We start from the raw sequence: 23,237 nt of genomic DNA, 5'->3' as shown, positions 1-23,237 counted from the left end.
ATCGAGTATCGACATATATTACTAGGAAATCTAAAAAAAAAAAAGAGTCTGCATTTCTGGTACTACATGGAGACATGTAGACAGTGAGACTCAGAATTTTTATTATAAAGAATTTGTGGTAAGTAAATTGAATATGTACAATATATTTATCCTTTAATATACTAAATTTTTTATTTTTAATTGCAGTAAAAATATACGTGGGAGGATGGGTACGAGGCAGAATTTGTAGCAACCTGGAATATTTATTGTGTCGAGCTATACAAAGATCTATTATATTATGTGAGAAAGGATGACACAAGGCCAGCTTATGTATCTGACGAGATCTAGGGTGCATGGATGACCACTTGGTCTGCATAAAGATGGCAGACAAAGACTCAAAAAGCTCGAGAAAATAGGAATACAGAGCAGGTGACCCAAGTACCGGATCCACTCGGCATACATCAGGATCCCGATCTATTGTTGAGCACGCTATGAATCTGGTGAGTGTAATTTAAAATTATATAAATTAAATTTTTATTTATTAACAAACTTGCATAATTTTGGCCAAACTTATTTGTGCATGCAGGAGCGTTCCTTAGAAAAACAACCCACTTGTCTGGAGATCTTTCTCAAGACTCACCAGAGAAAGGATAACACATATGTTGATGCTCGATCCAAGAACATTGGGGTTTAAATTATTAACTTTATTATATTTAATCTTTAATAAGGATTAATTAGCTTTAATAATTGTGTATAAAATATAAATTATATAATTTTTCTACACAAGAGGAAATGATGAAACTATTGATGAGAAGTAAAGCATTTGAGACATCTAATTATCGTATCAACCAATTGAAGCTAATAGCAACAAATATATAATTGTAATTTTAACAATAGAACTAAAAGTAACATTGAAGTTAATACCTAATTGTTGACTAGAGCCTTTCTCAACGAGGCATGCTTTGTAACGTTCAATAGAGTCATTTACGTAATACTTGATTCAGCAAACCCATTTAAAGCCCACAATATTTATCAACCAGGTATGAGAAACCAGATTCCATATTTCATTGCAAAGAATAACATCAAACTTTGTAGCTATTGTAGCATGTCAATTTGGGTCTTTGTCTATCTGTGTAAAGCAAGTCGGTTTAATAAAATTTGAAGAAGCAATTAAAGCACTTGGAAGAGAATAACGAGGTGGAGACTAGTGAACATCATGTAAAAAATCTCTCTTAGAGAAAGCATATAACGAGGAGTATCACTATCAAAACTACTCAGAAATGAGTGGTCAGATTAACTTGAACCAAGATTAGAAAGCGGGACATCATGAGTTGCTAAGTCTACAAGAGTACATGAAGAATAAAAAATAACGTTAGGGGAGGGGTTAGGGGGTTAAATCACGTTTTTAAAAAATTTTCTTTTTCGATTTTAAAAACTTATCGAGTACTCATGGCAGAAACAGAAACAATTATAAGGAAAACAATGAAAGTATGCAAGTTGGTTTTATTTTGTTCAAAGTATTTGATGACTCCTACTCCAAGGGCTGCGATTTGTAGGACCGTGTTGATTGGGAAATCCATTAAAATCTCCTTCGAAAAACTTTCGGACATAGAAGACAAATACATAAAAGAGGAAAGTGTAGCAACTTACACTTTCCTATGCAAGTATAATAATTATCCAAAATACACTTTTATCAACAGTAGTGATAGTTGTAGTTCATAGCTTGAGGTCGGTGTCACTTTAACTATAGCAGTTGGGTGTAGCAGAGTCACAACAGAGTAGTAGCACAAAGACAGTGCAGTTGAATCAACTTGGAAGCTTGTAGAAAAATTATTTATTGCTCTTGGCCAAACCCTCCTTTTATATACCAATGAAAGCACCTCCAATAGTTTAGGGTACCTCCAATGATGCTTATATGATTTGCAAACTTCGACTTCTATCAACTTGAAGGCATCTCCAACAGCTCAGAGGCGCCTTTATCAAATCTGAGGCACCTCCAATCACCTCCGACATGTCTCCATTAGCCAAAACTTTATATATGAAACTTATCTACACAAGGGCACCTTCAACTCCTCAATTGAGGCTCAAGGTGCCTCGAGCACTGTTCATCGAGGGTATTTTTTGCACTTAACTCCTGTAAAAATATGTTAGTTCAACTAGCAAAAAAATAACCTATAAAACAGAGTTAACACATAAAATAAAATAAATTTATGAGTTAGATCTTGTCTTACCAAAAATAGGATCTAGTCTTGATCTCAACTTAGATTTCTAAAATAGACCTAAATTGAAACAGCGCCTACAGTCCCACTGCATCCTCATTGAGTCTCTCTTCTCTAATTGTTTACTTGGCCTTACCTACTAAATATTTAATCCTCTAGACCTATTTGGACTTTCTTTGGTCTTGCTAAGTGTTTGATCAACCTAATCGACTAAGATTTACCTGCAATATTGAGTTAACATAATAGATATAAAACAGTAAGGTAAAGCAATGTTAGTAGCTTTCAAGATTCGTTGGTTTAGTCGACCAAACATGCTTAGAGTTCACTTTCTCCAAGACTTCTCATTACCTAAGGTTACCTTCCCCTAGGGTTTTCCATTACCTAGCTTCACTCACTAAGGCTTTCACTACCTAGCTTCACTCACTAGGGTTTTCACTACCTAGCTTCACTCACTAGGGTTTTCACAGCCTAACTTCACTCACCAGGACGTCCACCATCTAGCTTCACTCACTATGGCTTACACTACCTAGCTTCACTCACTAGAACGTAGCTCACTCACTAGGACTTTCATTGTATGACTTCACTAACCAGGATTGTCACCACCTAATTTCACTCACTATGGCCTAATTTCACTCACTAGGATTTTCACTGTCTGGATTTACCGACCAGGATTTCAAACCCTGGAGGCTGATTGCACCAATAGTATCATTATCAGAACTACTTGGAGATAAGTGGTCACATTGATGAGAACCAGGATTAGAGAGTGGGACATCACATGTTACTGAGTCTGCAGGAGTATCATCATCCGAACTATTAAGAGATAAGTGATTAGATTGACAGATTGATGAGAACTAGGATTAGAGAATGGGACATCACGAGTTGCTGAGTCTGTAGGAACTAGTGGAGATGAAGTAGGTCCCAAAATTCCATCCTCCCTTGGACTTTGAGTATGACTTGTTGGAGCAACCTGTGGGAATTCCGATATACTATTTGGTGATAGTAGAAAGGTGTCTTGATTATCTGAAGGAGTAACTGAGGTAACAATTACAAATGGAAAGAGGGATTCATCAAAAGTAACATATCAAGAGATATAAATTTGCCTAGTCCATATATGCAGGCAATGGTACTCATGATACAAATTATTATAATCAAGGAAAATATATTATTTAGAGCGGAGCTTTAACTTTTGTTTAGAGTAAGATCATAACCAAGGATAACATGTACAACCAAATATATAAAAGAATGAGTAATCTAGAGAGAGATTATAAAGGTTTCTAAGGGATTTTTATTTTGAAGTAGTGGGCTGGGCAAATGATTGATAATGTAGATTGAGGTTTAGACGGTGTCATCTTAAAATTTAAGAGGAACTGAGTCATGATTAAAAAGAGTTAAGATAGTTTCAATTACATGATGATATTTCCTCTTTGCGGACACATTTTTTCAAGAGTATGAAAAGATGAGACTGAATGAAGGACTCTAGAGAAGGTAAGATGATGATGATGAAATGTTTGATACTCTCCTCCCCAATTAGAATAAAAAGAGATTATTTTATGATCAAAGTAGTGTTTAACATACTTTTAAAAATAATAAAAAAATATTGAACAAATTAGACATCTTTTCATAAGAAAAATCTAAGTGAACTTGCTAAAGTTATCAATAAAAATAACATAATAAAGAAAACTTTGATTAGATAGAATAGGAGCAGAACCTTATACATAAGAGTGAATAATTTCTAAAGGAAAACTACGAATATGAATAGAAAACATAAAAGGTAACTTTAGATATTTTGTTTTAATGCAACCATCACATAAATGAGATGAGGAGTCTAAAATAATTGATAGACCATATTGATTAATGATATTTTGAACAAGACATAGAGAGGGATGACTAAGATGTGCATGCTAAAAGAATTTGCCAATGTGTTCTCTAGCAAATGCATTAGTAAAGATGGATTCAAGATGATAGAGGTCGTCTTAAGGTTTTCTCAGAGTAGAATAGTTTCTGTCATTTATAAGATAATGATGAGAATAAAATTCAAAGAATATATTATTATCAAGAGCAAATTGATGCATGAAAAGTAAAGTGATAGAAGGAACATGAAGAGTCTTACACATACGAAAAGTTCGACCACATGAATGAAAGTATATGTTTTCAAGGTGAGTAATTTACAAACCTAAGCTATTACCTATTTGTATCATGTTGGATCCATGATAAGACAAAGCTCACGTGAGAATATCATACTTCAATGTAACATGATGAGTCACTCCGGAATATAGATGTCATCTTGGGATTTTCGGGAGTTGATGAAATTATATTAGGAGAGATAGAAAATAAAAATGCTCTACAATGAGATGATTAAGTTGTAGATTGCCCATAGGAGGGTCGATGTCGATTTGAAGATGTAGATCCTCCTTGTGAAATAGTTGGCTGAATTTAAGTTAAATCTTATAGATACCAATATATCTAACTTTAAGATAAATTTGATATCTTTTTTGATTATATAACCAATCAAATCTTTTAAAGTAATGATTATTACCAATGATACAACATAATGAACATTATTTTGAACTTTTCTTTAGATCTCTTCGATATTATTAATTATATGACATCGAAAAATAATTGAACACCGGCCATGATAATTATATGTTGTTGCTGGCTGGAAAGGAGAAGAGATTGCCAAGAAATTTAATTGACAATCTCTCACCTGTAGCTAGGATAAGTGGAAGTGGCAAACGGTTCAAGTGCAGATAATGAGGAGGCCAAGAAATTTGGGCAGAAGAGAGCAGCGCCCTGTGAAGAGGAGAATAAATAGGGCGAGGAAAGAAATATAATAGTAATAGAAAGATGGCTAGCGTGGCTAGTGGCAGTTGAAGAGAGCAGAGCTCGCTGTGAAGACGAGAATAAATAGGGCGAGGGAAGAAATATAATAGTTATAGAAAGCTGGCTAGCGTGGCCAGTGGCAGTGGCACACATACCATACCATGATAATTAGTGGGACGTATTTGTCCGAAAGTTAATATAAAAAAGATAAATTATAAATATTTATTAATTTTTGAAATAATAACAGACGTATGAGGATAAATATTTATGTTGACTATGTAAAAATTTAAATTCAAAAGCTAGTTGCTAGACCGTGCGTTAAGGAGCCATATATATTATGATAAAAATAGAGAAACGGATAAAAAAGAAATATATTATTATAGTCAAAACACTTATTTAAATAAATTATCTAAATAATAAATAGAAAAAAATAAATATATGGTACCATCATAATAATTATAATAGAAGCAACGTACACAATAATTTTAGAAATATTATTTTTTTACTATAAATTCATATGATCTTGATTACGATACTATAAATCTCCATGGATTAAAATCAATACCATTATTATTATTTTTCTTATCTTTAGTCCCTCTTCTGACTCGATTCAAGTGATTAGCCCCTCTTTCCCGAATGCGCACTAAGTAGAAACATTTTTGCCCAACCACGCCGCAACCTTCATCCCCTCCTTCCTCCAAGTCCCCTGAACCTACTTTAACCGTCCAAGAACTCGACCAACCCCTCCTAGTAATTATTCAAATAGACAATAGTGACTTGACTCTAACTCCTTTATCAGTCATCCCTCTTATTGAGGCTGCTTCGTACCTTGTCCTTTAATCACCTCCACTCTGTTCGACTCACAGCTCCTTTTCTTTCATTCGGTCTATCGTATAAGTGCTACTTTTACAATTGGAAATTTGAGTATTCAGTAGGGCCAAATACTTAATTACGCTTCAGTTAAAAAATATGATTTGTAATGAATAAAGAACACAAATAATTTAATCTAATGTTATATTATTCATAGGCAAAAGATTCAATTGATAAGTCTACAATCCTCTCGACTCTTAACCTTTTTAATAAGATTTTATTTTCTCCCTGGAAACCTCATCCTTTCTTGATCATTCGATGACAAATTGAAGGCTTATATATATAAAGGTGACGTTTGGCGCCTTGTTTTTCTTCCTCTAAAGAACTTCCCCTCGGTGTAAATATACAGAATGATCACACTCATCCCGCCCATCACCTCCAACGGTATCAGCGAGATCATGAGCTCCGCGTCCGTGACCGCTCCGGTGGTGTACGCCGCCAGGATGATCACCAGATTGACGTACATGATGAGCACCGGCCAGCGAGGGTGGCTCACCTTCCGGCTCCGGAACAGCGGCTGCGCCAGCAGGAACAGAATCAGCACCGAGGAGCACGTGAGGGACAGCGAGTTCAGCCACGCGAATCCGTTGTAGCAGTTCCGGTACTTGGACCGCAGGATGGGGTCCCCTGCCTTGTGCGGCACCACGGCGTCGCTGCCGTTTTCTCCTCCGAGAGGAGCCGGGGCAAACGACGAGGTGGTCATGGCTCTGTGCCGGGCGGCGGCCGCAGGCAGCGCCGACAAGTCGTCCTGCCAGAAACCACCGGGAGGGTTTAGGCCCGCTTGGTACGCCATTTGCAGGAAGAGGGTGGCGAGGATCATGAGCAGGCCGCGCATCTCCCTGGTGTACTGTTCGGTGATGAAGCCAGACGAATGGGTGCTGCCCTGTTCGTGCTCCTGATGCTTGATCTCTTCATCTTCCACTACGATCTCAGTTCTGTTCTCTTCTTCTGATGCTGACGGCGGCGGCGGCGGCGGCGGTGGCTGTTGATCCAGTTGATGAACGACGACTTCCACGGCCGATGACGATGTCTTGCTCAGGGCCACCGACGTCCATCCCAACATGAATGTCATGCTCTGCAATCACCCACAAATTAACACGATGAACCAAAAGAGAAATTATAAATGAAGCACCTGAATCTGCTCGTCACGATCGAAGAACGGAATGGGCTCCGTCGCCGTCTGACCATCATGGAGGACAAGCTTCACGGAGTTTGTCGTCGACATGCAAAATATTCTAAACTTAAAACTCCCCCTGTTTTGCTGATTCAGGTTAAAAGCTAACCCTAATAATTCATCCAAGTTGAAAAGAATTACTACAAATGACTCGATATATAGAATTTGTCAAATGCGCCAGGTTCATTTTTATATTTGCCGTGGCATCTCAGGCAGCGACGGCACTCCTCTAGTCTTTAGTCATTTAAATATATTTAATGCAGCAAAAATCTTTAGCTTGGGTTGGTAACTTCGCTCACAACGCTTTTTTATACGTTAACACGCGTAAAGAGCTCGTCGAGAGTCATAAGACTATTAAAATAATAATAATAATAATCCTAATTAATTTTATTAACTATCTTTTAAAAAATATTTCATCGTCCAATATCTTTGATTTGAAAAGATACTGAATCGTTGATATTTAGGTGGTATTTTAAATATTTTATCATGATATCATGATTCTAGGGATAAAAAAAAAAAATCTTATCATAATATCATGTGACAAAAGTTGATTCGCTCGCCCCAGCGTCCCCGCCAACCCGTCTCTAGGCCAATATAGAGGAGGTAAATCACGGTTGACTACTAGCCATTAGTGCAAATGACCAAGACATGGAGGAGGCTATGCTCGGTCACGCCGAGTTTCGACCCCAAGACCTCATGTGACAACACCTCATGCCTTAACCGGCCATCACACCGCCCCGAGGGGATCTTATCATAATATCATGATTCTAATGAGAAAAGGCTTGATTGTTGTTATGATTCTAATGAGAAAAGGCTTGATTGTTGTTATTGTTGTTGTTGTTATAGCTGGTATAGAAAGAATAAAATTAAATAGTAAAGGAATTAAAAGAATAAAATTAAAAAATAAAGAGAAGAAGAAGAAGATGAAGATTAGAGCTTTATACCGTAGCAGTTCTTTATAGGAAATCAAACTTTGAAACCCTAATGAGTTATTAGTGTTGGACTTTTCTGTCCGCTAGGGAGGGTGGCACGTAACGACTACTATTCTTACAAAATCTGTGAGGATTCTGTGCGTCATCAGTCTAATGGCATTATACCAGTCGACTGATAAAAGTACTAGTCGACTATTAGCTGTTGGCTAAGCAAACAGAATATTTCTATTTGCCCATAGTCAACTGTACCAGTCGACTGGTAAAATCATCAGTCAACTAGTACCGATTATACTCACTCTCAAAAGTTACCCTTGAAGCCTTCTTCCTCGGCTTTCGTTCCTCAGTGCACTCAAGCCCGCGTCTCTTCTTCGTGTCATCCTTTACATTGTCTTGAAGTCCACTTCTCTAGGCTTTATTCTGTTGCTCCTTGTCCACGGTTCCTCAGATGTACCATCCTTCACCGATCTTCAAGGACCTGAGTCATAGGATGAGACTTTCCAAGCTCGTGTGTTTCACCAAGTCCTGTATGACTTAAACATATATCAAAACCAATATAAAACCTAACTTAAACTCTTTGACACACACATCAAAATAATGATCGTACCTGATCAACCCTAGGTCGATTGCATCAACAATCTCTCCCTTTTTGATGTGTGGCAATATGTTTAAATTAGACATAAATAATAACTTTGAAAATTACAAGCATAGTGTAAACATGAAGCATAAAATCCAAGCTTCCCCTTAACAAATACTCTATCACTTAATTTTCAAATTTTGCACTAATATGGAGAAATAAATTTCTAACTTAAACAATTCCTTTTCTCCCCTTTTGACATACAACAAAAAGATAGAGGGAGTGAAATCCAAAGCAGATTCAAGCTCCCCCTTAATCCAAAATACTCTCCAAGTGTGAGATGACAGAGGGATATTCCACAATTTATCTAAGTTAAGATGGGTCTAGGGGAAGAGCTTGAAATTAGGGCTTGAAAACACAGTACACCAATTGACTGACATTTCTGCCAGTCGATTGACAAGACGAGAAGATAAGTTCCTGAGTGCACTGCTCAAATAAGTCAACAGATAAACTCCTTACACATTAATAGCATAAAAAATAGGTAAACACAAGCCTACAATAAGCACAATTACACACACAAAAATGGACATAAACATAATAGTCAAACACAAGCCTAAAATAGATAGGTCTAAAGGCATACTAATAGGCATAAAAGTCATACATAGGTATGAGGGAAAAGTTAGAAAGAGATATAGACATGAAATACAAGTCTAAGCCAATGGTGTTCGAGATGAATAAAGGAGAAACAAGTTGAAGCCAAAAATCCCCAACACCAACCAAAAAAAATCGGGCGCCATGCCTAAACATCATCACGGGAAGGAGGAGGAGGAGGACCCTGGTATGCAAGATCCCAACGCTGCATCATCTCAAACATCTCGATCTGTTGCTGATGGACACACCAAAACTCCGCATGGACAAACTCCTCCAAGTGAATGACCCGCTCTTGCAGGGACATATGTGCCGGTTATAGAGCAGGGACCTCCTCCGCATCATAGTCTAAGTCTGAATCATCCTGTCATGCTTACGACGCCAGACCATAATGCCCTAACGTCGCTCAATCTATGCCAGAGATAACTGTCGAGGTCCTAGCTGATCAAAATCCTTGGACAACTAATGCAATGTACCCCTAGTGACATCAATCCCTCTAGATATGAAGAACGAGGTCAAGATATGACAAAATGACATGTACAGCTTCCCTTGCACCGGTCTAGAAAAGTGTATGATGGACTCATAGACTTGAAGAGCTACATCAATATCTAGGTGCTATTCCAATGCATACATTATGACTAAATGAGGTAGTCTAATCTTGGTTTGCCCTTTAGTGACAATGGGCAAGATGCATGCAATGATAACTTTAGAAAAAATATAACTAGGAGCTGACATGCTTGTGGCATCAAAAATGCATTTAAGAGGAGCTCTAGGAGTATGAAAGTAATGTTGATGAATCATGTCTATAGAGACCTGGGAAAGCGACTCAGTGAGGGGCTCAACGATCTGAGGAAAGCACGTGAATGTGCTAGCAGACCTCCTACACCCTAAGAAGGACCTCAAGGCATTAGGTGTGAACTCAATGGATATCCCTCCAACAATAGTGACATATACTTGACCACCGCTATGACAGGGACGCAGGTTATTGTAGAAGTAATTACATAGATCTATATTAACCGTAGTCATGCAATTAAGCAATTTCTCTAAACCATAATGCACACCTATATCAATGATGTCGGGGGCAATCTCGACAAAATAAGGTCGATTGAGATACCGACAACTCATCATTATAAAATCGGTATTCTCAAAACGTCGTCGAGTGACCTCGGAAGGAAACTGGTCTTCCGAGGGTGCTTGAGGAGGCTGTCGAGAAGTACCCTCTCCGACTTTGCATTTTTGCCTAACTCTAAATAATGCATATGCAAAATGATGTTCCCATTGTGATCCAAACAAAAACAACATAGAAAACAAACCATACAAGATAGATTTAGCCATTAATCAAACAAAAATGGAGGAATTGAGTTGCAAAATGCATTACCGACGCTCTGATACTAATTGTTGATGCAATTGACCTAGGGTTGATTGAGTACGATCATTATTTTGATGTGTGTGTCAAAAAGTTGAAGTTAGGTTTCATATTGGTTCTGATATATGTTTAAGTCATGCATGACTTGGTGAAACACACAAGCTTGAAAAGTCTCATCCTATGGCGTAGGTCCTTGAAGATCGGTGAAGGATGGTGCATCTGAAGGACCGCGGACAAGGAGCAACGGAATGAAGCCTAGAGAAGCGGATTTCAAGGCAACGTGAAGGATGACACGAAGAAGAGACGCGGGCTTGAGTGCATCTGAGGGACGAAGGATGAGGAAGAAGGCTTCAAGGGAAACTTCTAAGGGTAAATATAATTGGTACCAGTCGACTGGGGGCAAAGAGAAACATTTTGTTTGCTTACCCAGCAGCTAACAGTAGACTGGTACTTTTACCAGTCGATTGGTATAATGCCGTTAGATTGATAACATACAAAATCCTCGTAGATTTTGTAAGAACAATAGCCATTACGTGCTACTAGTCACTTGATGGATTTATCAGTTGACTGGTGTCGAGGTTTTCAACAATAGATATAAAAGGCTTGAGAGCTTGGAGAGAAGATAATTTTTTATGCAAATACACTCTTAAGCTCTCCAAGTGATCTCCAAGCTTCCAAAAGGGTTTCAATCTCTTCTTAAGCTCATCTTCCATCTTGTAAGAAGAAGAGATCATCCTGTAAAAATTTCTCCACCTTCGTTCTCGATTCGAGAAGGAGAAGATCATAGTGAAACTTGATTGTGTGTGTGTGTGCCTTGGATTAGTCACCTCAAGGAGGTGGAGACCAAATAAATTGAAGAGTTAGCATTGCCTTCTTGTATCTCATTATTCCATTTATATGTTTCTTGCTTCTGCTAACCATTTGTAGGTAAAAAAATCAAGAAAAGCTATTCACCCCCTCTAGCCAGACACAAAGGTCCAACAATTAGATTTACAAGTTATGAATTATTGATGGTGTGTTGAAGGTATTGATGCGGTGAATAAGGTAAAGCCTTAAGTTGGGTCGGTTGATATAACAATTAATGTCAATGAGTGTCAGTATTCGAGGCTAGTGCGTATGATTGTCTTAGCTAAGTGGTCATTCGACTAGTCTTTATCTGATCGGACCCTTTGGCCGGTCAGACGTCGAGCCCCTCATTGTGGTTGGAGTTCTGAACCGACTTAGTACCCTCTAAAGCAAAGTCCTCTTCATGACTCGAGCTACCATGATCTACTATTCTGACCGAGTCATCCAGTCGAATGGACCTATGGTTCGATCGGATAAACTGAATACTTGGTCAGATTGAACTAAGTTACTAAATTGAAAGGCTGAGCGGAGAAGGAATTCCCGACAACATCTCCAAAATCTGACCCTGTGGCTCTTGCAAACAATAGTCAATCAGACTTTACGAAGGACTCAGTCGGCTTACTAGGTGAGCATATTGTGGGTTTCTCAATCCAACGACACCATATTCTTTTTTGGCATTTTATGCATGGAGGAAAGAAGATATTCTGTATGTAAATTATATATAGAAGCTTCCAATTTGCCAAACGCAGAAATTACGTGTCTATTTTGAGAAAATGTATCAGAGCATCTTTATAATTTCTTCTTTTTTAGAAACATTTTTAGATTCGTACCTAAACAAACAATAACACTATAAAAGGGGATCTCTATCAACAGACGTAGGCATAAGATGCTACACAACTTTACATACTCATAACCACTGTTCGTCTGTTCACTTATTGTTGATTGTCTTCAACTGGATCATTGACTTAAGCGTCACAAGGCTTGCACCGGGGATCCCTCCCTGATCTGGTTGCTAACACTCCTTTGAACACATAGGATCGTTCGGAGTTATCTTTTTTAACTTGGAGTCTTCGCATAGTTAATGCCAAGGTCACCTACCTAGCACACCACTTCCATCGATTTCAGATAGGATCAAATATTCTTATCAGGTGGAATCAATATTAATCAGAAGCTTTTAAATTTATCTCATCAAATGAAGACATGGCAATTTTTATTGTTGCATTTGATTTTTGTTTTGTTCATTCAATTCATCTAATCTTTGTCTACTTCACTCCAATTGGTTTGTCCAATTCATCATTCATCTTACAGCTTTTTACCAAAGGAGCAGCCACATTTCTTTATTTACCCAAAAAAAAGCATCCTAATTTTAAAACTATCAAAAAGAATACAAAAAATAGTATTATTCCCTTCCTATCCCTCCTGCCAACCTCTTAAATCCCCTCTCTCTCATTGTTTTCCAATGCATTCCTTCTTTCCAAGATTAAAAAGGGTCTGATATGTTCCTATATCAGGCCCACTGTTAGGCCTGATATGATCCCATATCAGGTCCACGGTGGGCCTGATATTTTCTCATATCAAGCTCATGGTGGACCTCATATTTTTTCATATCAGACCTACTATGGACCTAATATGGTCCAATATCAAACTCAGTGTGGGCCTAATATTTTTCATATAAGGTCCAGCTTGAGTCTAATATTTTTCATATTAGATCCACATTTGACCTAATATTTTTTTATATCAAGTCCATCTATTTAAAAATAATGCTAAATTTAGGAGGTTGACGGGAAAATTAAGAATGAGAATAATATTATTTTTAATATTTTGTTTCTAGTTTTAAAGATAAAATTTACTTGATATATCCTGTCGATTCAAAAAAATGTATTTTTTAGAATTGAATAGGTGCTACTCTAAGAAGAAAATATATAGGAACACATATATCTCTTAATTAATAAAAATAAATTTTGAATTTAGCTTTTTAAAAGACTAGCTACGTACTGCTGTCAGTCTTTGCCGGGTCAGGACAAGCTAGCTCATGGGGCACGTTATCTGCTTCCTAAAAAGTCATGGATGATTCTACAGTGTGAAAGTGCGCAGTAACTTGGCTGACTCTTGAGGTTATCGATGACTTGAACGGCAACTGGTGACATTGAACGAGAGCAAACTTGACCCATCATAACAATAGTTGGTTGACTCTTCATGTCGACGACAATTTAGAAGGTAATTGAATTGGTTACGTGAATGAAGGACTGAGAACAAACTAGATCACCACAATGATAGTTGGTTGACTCTTCCAGAAAGATGATTGGTTTTCTTGAAAGAAGGGCAAGATCAGTAGATTATATTTTGATCTTCACAATAAAAATATTTAATTAGAATAAAAGGGGATAACGTTTATTCTAAATCATTAGTATTTTCACTCTCCCGATTAAATATTGGCAGATAAATTCTAAAAAATATTTTACCTTAGCACAATAAACTTTTACACGATGAAAGTCAAGCACCCGTACAACAATAATAGTTAATTGTTGACTATTGTTGTTGTCGATGATTTAAAAGATAGTCGGTTATGTTGAAAGAAGGATTAAAGCAAACTAGACCAACACAACTCGGTTGTTGTAATTTTTCCCAATTAAGGAGATCGGTGCAATAGATTTGATTTTAGTAATTGTTGACAACTTAATCCGGTGAGGCATAAGTAATAATGACATAGATTGAGCCTCTTTTATATTTTGGTTGCTCTCCTTTAGTTGTTGGGAATTGGGACATTCTTTTAGTGATAGACTTATAATCCTTTTCATATTGTTGTCCATGCATCATTGAATTATCTTTTCTGGTGCTAACATACGTTTCAATTTAGAGACAGTAAGGTCAAAATGAGGGTATATGGTAAAACTAAGTCTTCCAAGATATAACTTTTAAATCGAATACGAACATCCTAATTCTCGAGTCTCATTCGATAGACTAAGAGTTTTCTCTAAACTATATAAATTTTAGGAATGAAATAAGAACTCGAATAAAGAAAACGTAAAATATATCTTGACCGTATGAATTCTAAGAATAACCGTATGAATTAACCGTATGAATTCTAGGAATAAAATAAGAACTCGACTAAAGAAAATATACAAAACATGATTTAATTATGTCGTAAACATGGCATCATATAAGAAAACATAATAGATAAAGAACCTGATTGAAGAGTTATTTCATATCTTTAGCATTATCGGCTTGATCCCTGTGGAAGAAAATGTAGCGGAAAGGAAGGTCTTCCAAGGTTTAGGGGATGACGACGTCGAAAAATTTCTTGTGAATGGGGAACAAGAAACTAGGTTAAGATCTCACCTAAACCCTTGGAGACCTCCTCTTTATATATGAACTCAATCCGTTATCAGCCTATAGATATTAGAGGATTGGGCTAAAGGGTTCTACACATTGAATCCACGTCCAATGACCCGAAATCCAATAACCTTAAGTTAGATCACCTAACGAGTTTTGGTATCGCAAGTTTCTTAAATCATATGTGAGTCCACCTTAAGGGATATTAAATTCAACAATCTTTTACTTGGACTATATGTAATTATAGATAACATACGAATGTAATTTTAGTTGATATCATACTTTATAGGTACAAGATACCCATGTAAAAAATCTGGTCCATTAACTTTATTGATATAGGACTAGAGAGGTCATAGCTATTATACAATAATCACAATATCAATATTATTGATAACATAGATCAAGATATGAATGTGTAGAGTGAAAATTACATGAAATGTGATAAATATATATAAATTTCTAATTAGTCCTAAGTGACCTAAAAGGATATGATCATATTTGTAAATACCGTATGCTAAACTGCAATAACAAATAATGATCTAAACCTTATGATTCGTAAATGGAATCTATATCATATTTACAAATACCAAATGCTAAACAATAATAGTAAATCATGAGATTGTATTTCAGAGTGTCCAACAAACAAATAAAATCCCATAAACATTTCAAACTTTAAGTACACATAATAATCAAAACAAAATATTTATCTTTATTATCAAATATAGAGCAATAAAATAAATACAAACTCCCACTAGATGAGTTCTTTTTCCATAAGAAGGATTCTCATATCCACACATGCACATGAAACACCTTAAGCATGAAGCCTTTGGTGAACGGATCGACTGACATAAAATTTATGTTGATGTCCTCTACCATGATATGATAACTCTGAACTCTTTCTTTAACTGCTAAAACCTGATGTCGGTGTGCTTGGACTTTGATGAACTATGATTGTTCTTCGCATAAAATTTTACAGTTTTATTATCGCAGTAGATTCTCAGTGGTCTGTCAATGCAATCAATGATCTACAACGCTGTGATGATGTTCCGTAGCCAAATCCCATGATTGGATGCTTCATAACATGCTATCAACTCTGCCTCTATAGTAGAAGTAGCTATTAGTGTCTGCTTGATGCTCTTCCAAGATATAGCTCCTCTAACTAGCATGAAAACATAGCCTGAAGTGGACCTCTTACTATCCAAGCACCTAGCAAAATCAAAGTTTGAATATCCAATCACCTTCAAGTGATCTGACCTTCGATACGTGAGCATATGCCCTTTAGTTCTTTGCAAATACCGCATCACTTTCTTTACAGATCTCCAATGCAATTGTCGTGGGTTACTAACATATCTATCTAACATTCCCACTATAAATGATATATTTGATCGAATACAAACTTGTGCATACATGAGACTTTCCACTGCCGATGTATATAGCAATTGTTCCATCTTCTTTATTTCAAGTTCAAGCCGTGGGCACTGTTGTATGCTGAACTTATCACCTCTTGACACAGGTGTGTCACCAGGTGTGCATTTCTACATATCATACCTTATAAGTACATTTTTAATATAGGCATGTTGTGAAAGTCCAAGAATCCCTCTTGAACGATCATGACAGATCTGTATTCCTAAAACAAAGAATGTTTCACCATGATCTTTTATTTTAAAATTACCAGATAGAAATGACTTGGTTTCATGCAACATACCCTTATTATTGCTTGCAAGCAATATATCATCCATGAACAGAACAAGTATAATAAACTTGCTCCCACTTAACTTGACATATATGCATTGATCAACAAGGTTCTCTTTAAATCCAAATGAGGTAACTACTTGATCAAATTTTTGGTACCACTGATAGGATGCTTATTTTAAACCATAAATGGATTTCTTTAATCTTCATACTAGGTGTTTTGAGTCCTTAGACTCAAAGTTCTCTTGTTGCATCATATATATAGACTCCTCTATGTCTCCATTGAGGAATGCAGTCTTTACGTCCATTTGATGTAGCTCCAAATTATAATGAGCTACAAGTGACATGATTACTTTAAGGGAGTCTTTCGTCGATACAGGTGAGAAAGTCTCCTTGTAATTAATGTCTTCTTTCTGAGTGAATCCCTTGGCAACAAAAGAAGCCATATACTTTTCGATATTGCCCCTTGAATCTCGCTTGGTTTTAAATTTCCACTTACAACCAACGGATTTCTTATCGTTAGGCAATTTCATAAGTTCTCAAACATCATTATCTATCATATACTTCAACTCTTCTTACATGGTGTTAATCCACCTTTTAGGATTCGAACATTATTTGACTACTTGGAAAGATGTATGATCACTTTTCAACCCTATGTCAAAATCATGTTCTTAAAGATAAACATAATCACGAGAATTTATAGTTCTCTGTTCCCTTATGGATCACCCTAATGGCACTTGTGTTTGAGGTGGTTGAGATACTTGCTCATCAATATGAGGTAATGCTTCAATTTCAATGGCATGCTTCTCCAATTACATTAGAGATGTCATGAGAATATCTTGGTTCACTACACTCACTGAACGTGATACCCATAATGTGTGGTATGGTAACCACACTGCTATTAATCACACTAGTAGTGACCACAAAAGGATTGCCAATGCATTCCTCAAAAGATACTTCCCTAACCTTATCACTCCCACTGTCCTCAATGAATTTTGCATTTCTCATTTTAAAGAAGGATCTAATAAAGGGATCATAAAATTTATACCCACTTTACTTCTCAGAGTAACCTATAAAATTGTAGCTAACTGTTCTTGAGTCCAGTTTCTTTTCATTAGGCCTGTAAGGCCTAGCTTCGGCTAGACAACCGTAGACGTGTAAATGTCTAATGTAGGCTTCCTACCTGTCCACATCTCAAATGGAGTTTTAGTTACTGTCTTACTAGGTACTCTATTTAGTAAGTAAACTATAGTCTTGAGTATTGTTAGAGTGTATACTAAAAGCCTAGCTTTTTGTAAACATTTTATTTTGAAATAAAGAATCACATTGGTCAAATGTCTACATTTATATGCTAAGTGTAGTTGTTCAATTAATTTATATTGTAGATATCATGGTGTGTGGTGTCACACACAGAAGATCATGTTATCAATTCCTTATAAATTATAAACAGTAGCTCACGACTGAGATGAAAAGGAACAAACCATTGGAATAGTTGTAGTGTAATAAAGTATTAGTTTATCTTGACTGATAAATTACACTAGTACACTATGAGTGTATTGAGCAGGACCATTTAAGGTAAGTTCTTTTATACTGACAGAACAAAAGAACAAGACCTTTGTTATTATTGAAGTGTATGCTCTTAATCCTGATATAATAATAAACACATATATCTAGTATTTATTTCTTTGACTTATCAATGGGTGAGATTTAGTTCGATAAATCCAAAGGCCCGATAAGTTAGAAAATGGTATTACTTATAGTGTGTGTTGTTGATTATAGAAGGAAACTGTATCCTAGTAATCTAGGTTGATAATGTCCCCAAGAGGAGCTCATAAGGATTGTCATGTAAATCCTGCAGGTGGACTTAGTCCGACATGACGATAAGGTTGAGTGGTACTACTCTTGGACTAAGATATTAATTAAGTGAGTTGTCAGTAACTCATTTTAATTAGTGGGCATTCGACATCTTAAACACAGGGAGATTAACACACTCATAATAAGAAGGAGCCCAAAATGTAATTTGGAATTGGTGCGGTAGTTCAATAATAATTCTTTTGTGGAATGAATTATTATTGATGAAATTAAGTTGGGTGTTCGGGGTGAACACGGGAAGCTTAATTTCATCGGGAGACCAAAACCAATTCTTCCTTTTGGTCCCTATCGTAGCCTCTTATATATAGAGAATTATACCCACCAAATACCCACCTTCTTACCCAACCTTAGGTGGCCGGCCAAGCCAAGCTTGGAGTCCAAGCTTGGGCTGACCAAAGCCAAAAGGTTGAGCCATTGTGGTGGTCGGCCAATGCTTGGAGCTCAAGCTAGGTGGGTCGGCCACAAGAAAATAAAAGGATTTTATTTTATAAATCTTTCCTTATGTGGAAGCCATGATTAAAAGAGAATTTAAAAATTAAATATTTTCTTTTATAAATTTCTACAAAGAATTAAGAGAAAGGTTAGATATCTTTCCTTATTTGTAGTTAAAAGGAAGATTTTAATTTTAAAGAAAACTTTCCTTTTTGGAAATCATTCACATGTTTTAATAGAGAGATTTTAATTTATAAAAGTTTCCCTTTATAACCAACCATGAAGGGAACTTTTTAAAGAAAAAATTTATTTTTAAAATTTTCAGAAACAAATAAGGAAGTTTTAATTTTGTGTTTAAAACTTGCCTTATTTGGAGCATGTGTAGGGGTCGACCATGTAAAGGGTTAAAAGGAATTTTTAATTAAATTTTCCTTATTAACCAATGGCAAGGAAAATAAGAGAATTTTAATTATAATTAAATTTCCTTATTTTTCATACCAAGGATTATAAAAGAGAGGGAGGGGGTGCTTTCATGAGATACACAACTCTCTTCTATTATTCCTCTCTCTTTTCTTCCTTGGTGGTGGTCGGCCCTATCATCTCTTCCTCTCTTCTTCTAGTGGCCGAACATATCATCCTCTTGGAGCTTGTTTTGGTGGCCGGATTTGCTTGGTGAAGAAGGAGAGAAAGAAGGCTTTGTTTCCTAGTTTTCCTTAGAGCTTGGTTGGTGGCTGAGACTTGCTATCTCTTGGAGAAGGTTGCTTGGCCGAAACTTGGAAGAAGGAAGAAGGAGGCTTGGTGATTCTCATCTCGGTAGATCGTTGCCCACACAACGTCCGAGATAAGAAGAGGAATACGATAGAAGATCAAGAGGTTGTTGCATATAAAGAAAGGTATAACTAGTAATTCTTTTCAGCATCATACTAGTTTTCTTTGTATGAATTCCAAACACAAGAGGTTAGTGATTCTAGGTTTCATATTTGTGATTTAAAGTTGTGTTTCTTATATTTTTCGATCTTGTGATTCGATTGTTCTTTTTGGTTAAACCTAGGGTTATATAAGGAAATTAAATATTGAATTTCGTTAAGAGGCTTTGTCGAGGCAGTGGTGGATGTTCCCATACCCAAGAAGGCCAAGTGCCTCACCATGTTTGACCTGGGAGCCGATTTTTGAAATAAATATTTAATTGAATTTGTAACATAACTGGATTTGGTTCTATAATGTTAAAGTATCGATTGTGATGGAAGTCTAAACCTCTAAGAACAGATAAGCTAAATTTGGAATCAATAATGTTAATTTCCGTTTGCGATTCTGAATTTAATTTCTAAAGAACACAATAGGTTGTTAGGAAAGGTTCAGGACTTGTACAAAATTTTTGTACAGGGGAACCGGTACAATATTCCTAAGAGCAACCAACAATTGATATCAGAGCTAGGATTTGCCTCTGTGTGTTTGGTTTTCAGTTTAATTATGCACATGTCATACATAATTTAGGTAGGATAATAGTAAGATATGCTATCTCTGTGGTTGCAGGCTCCAACTATTATGGCTTATGGTTATTGTGTGTGATTGGACCCTTGGACATGTCAAGTGCATTTTATTGTGTGTGTATGATTGTATTTAACTAATACAATAGGAGTTGTATTAGCCCTAGGATTTTACATTTATGTATGATCTAGACTTGATGTACATTCCCTTGTGGAATATAGGATCAATATATGTAAAATTTAATTTTTGTCGCGGATCGTATCCTTGCAAGGTGTGGTGCTATTTAAGGACCAGAGGCTAGCGAAAAAGGAAGCTCGATGGACCCGACGTCATGAACCCTAGGGCGGGAGCACACGGAGAACAGTGATGGAAGAAGCAATAATAGTTGAAAAATTAATTTTCATATTTATTGTTTTTATTTACTATGATGTGTGTATGCATGTGATGTGGGCTTGCATAGTTAAAAATCCTCACCTTAAATAACTAAGTGGGGGAGTGATTTTTAAATAAATTCCACTGTCTCCATTACTTGTTTGTAAGTGATGCAAACAAACTTGTGCGTTGGCTCTGAGTGCCTTCCTCCATATCGGATGAGTTTGTTTGCGGATCATTAAATCAAACTTTCATTTTGGATGATTATAGGAAATTAATTAGGAGCGTGTGATCTTCCCCATCGGAAGTGACACAATCTTATTTAATGGACTAAGTATGAAGTAATGGTATACACTTAGGCAGATTTAATAGTATCATCCCCATCGGAGTCACTGCTATTATTTGTGTGACCAAAGAAAAATCAACTATTAATTTTATTTGTCATAAAGTTAGGTTGACAAGAATAAAATTAATGGGTAAAACCTCCTCTTACAAATGTTTAATTTTGTATACGTCCACACTATCATGGCATACAAAATTTACGGTGTTTTGAGGTGTTGGGTAATTTAAAATAGTATTGTTTGAGGAATTAATATTATTCTAAATTTAGAGTCCTGACCAAAGTTATTTTTGTGATTCTTAGGATGACTTTCAACCCACTAGCCATTATACTGAAAGAAAACAAACTTACTGGTCCCAACTATATAGATTGGAAAAGGAACCTGGACATTGTTCTTACTGCTGAGAGCTATAAGTTTGTACTGACTGAGGCTTGCCCTGATGCGCCTAATGGTGAATCTACCTAAGAGGAGATTGAGTATCATAAGAAATGAGTAAAAGCAGATGAAATGGCGCGGTGTTACATTTTGGCTTCAATGTCAAATATATTGCAACATCAGCTTCAAGATTTACCAACAGCTTATGATATTATGAACAATCTCAAGGAACTCTTTGGTCACTAGGATCGGGCCTCTAGGCAAGAATCTATGAGGAAATTAATGACGGCCACCATGCAAGAGGGTACTCCCGTTAGGGACCATATCCTAAAGATGATGGCTTATTTGAATGAAATACAAATCCTTGGAGGAGAAATTGATGGGGAAACCCAGATCGATATGATTCTCCAAACGCTACCCAGAAGTTTTGAGCAATTCTGCCTGAACTGTAACACCCCACCCTCCTCGCTACTAGTCTATGAGGGCGGAGCGCTACTGGACTACTAACTTTACTTAATTAGAGTTGTTCACATGAGATCAATACATAAACTCTCTAAAAATGCAATTAACTAGCAGCGGAAAACTAAATGACTCATCTAATACATTCTTAATAAATGGCAATCTTAATAAGTCCTTATGCTAGGTCCCAAGGCTTCTATAGTCCATGCATCACACATCCATCCGCACCTCCTTGTCGCCTTCCTTTGCTATAACTTTTCCTTTCCTTTATCTGCAGTAAGAGGAAATGCAACTATAAGCAAAATTTGCTTAGTAAGCGCTATCTAACTCACAAAAACACGAATATGCATGTATACAGAAATCTAACACTGAATGCTCAAAAGGAAATCTACTCATGCTCATCTACTAGTGAATAAACAAACATACTGAAGTGCGAAACATGTAAAGCTACTCATGCTCTTCTAATAGCAAGGAACAGTAAGCTAATCTAAATAACATGCTAGCATAAAAGGGAACTAAACTTGCTGATTCTGAAACAAGGTGAAACTTAATTCATTTGTTCTAAGCTTATTCTTTTATACTTTTATACTTATGTGAAACTTATTTCTTTTGTTCAAAAACTTATACTTATAATACTTCAAAATAATAATCAACTTCTTCTTGGGCCCGACAACTGTACTTACTATGCACGCATCCCTAACTAGACCCGAGATAGCTGGTCCCGAATCTAGTAGGGTTACTAGGTTATCTAAACCTAGAGGCCGACTATGGGAGCCCAGCCCAAGGACTACTGAGAGTCCTGCATACTAGGTTATCTAAACCTAGGGACCGACTATGGGAGCCCAGCCCAAGGACTACTGAGAGTCCTGTACAGTTATCTAAACCTAGGGACCGACTATGGGAGCCCAGCCCAAGGACTACTGAGAGTCCAGTACAGTGTCACTGATAAAAGTAAAATACTTGTTATCTTTTAATACTTCTAATATATAATGCCTCGACATTTTAACGAGCACCTTGTGTGCCAAAATCCCTAAAGTCTTGACTTTGGGATCTACTTAAGGCCTTGGCCTTTTTCTTTCTTTTCTTTATCTTTCTTATATTTGTTAATACCTCTAATAAAAGAATGCTTCTTTAAAAACTGAAATGTTTAAACAAATTCTAACTTTGAAATGCATAAACAAAAATCTACATACTATGCTAATCAAAATTATGCATACTATTCTAATCAAGATTCTGCATTCTATGCTACACTATTTTTGCATACTATGCAAACATAAAATCTGCACTATAAGCTTAATTAAAATCTGCACTATAAGCCTACATAAAAATCTGCACTATAACCTGCACTATAGACTTAATTAAAAATCTGCATTATAAGCGTTTAATTAAAATCTGCAATATAAGCTCTACATAAAAATCTGCATTATAAGCTTAATTAAAATCTG

This window comes from Zingiber officinale, chromosome 3A (assembly GCF_018446385.1).
Source record: "Zingiber officinale cultivar Zhangliang chromosome 3A, Zo_v1.1, whole genome shotgun sequence".
Classification (NCBI taxonomy): domain Eukaryota; kingdom Viridiplantae; phylum Streptophyta; class Magnoliopsida; order Zingiberales; family Zingiberaceae; genus Zingiber; species Zingiber officinale.
Note: the sequence above shows the minus strand (reverse complement) of the source record.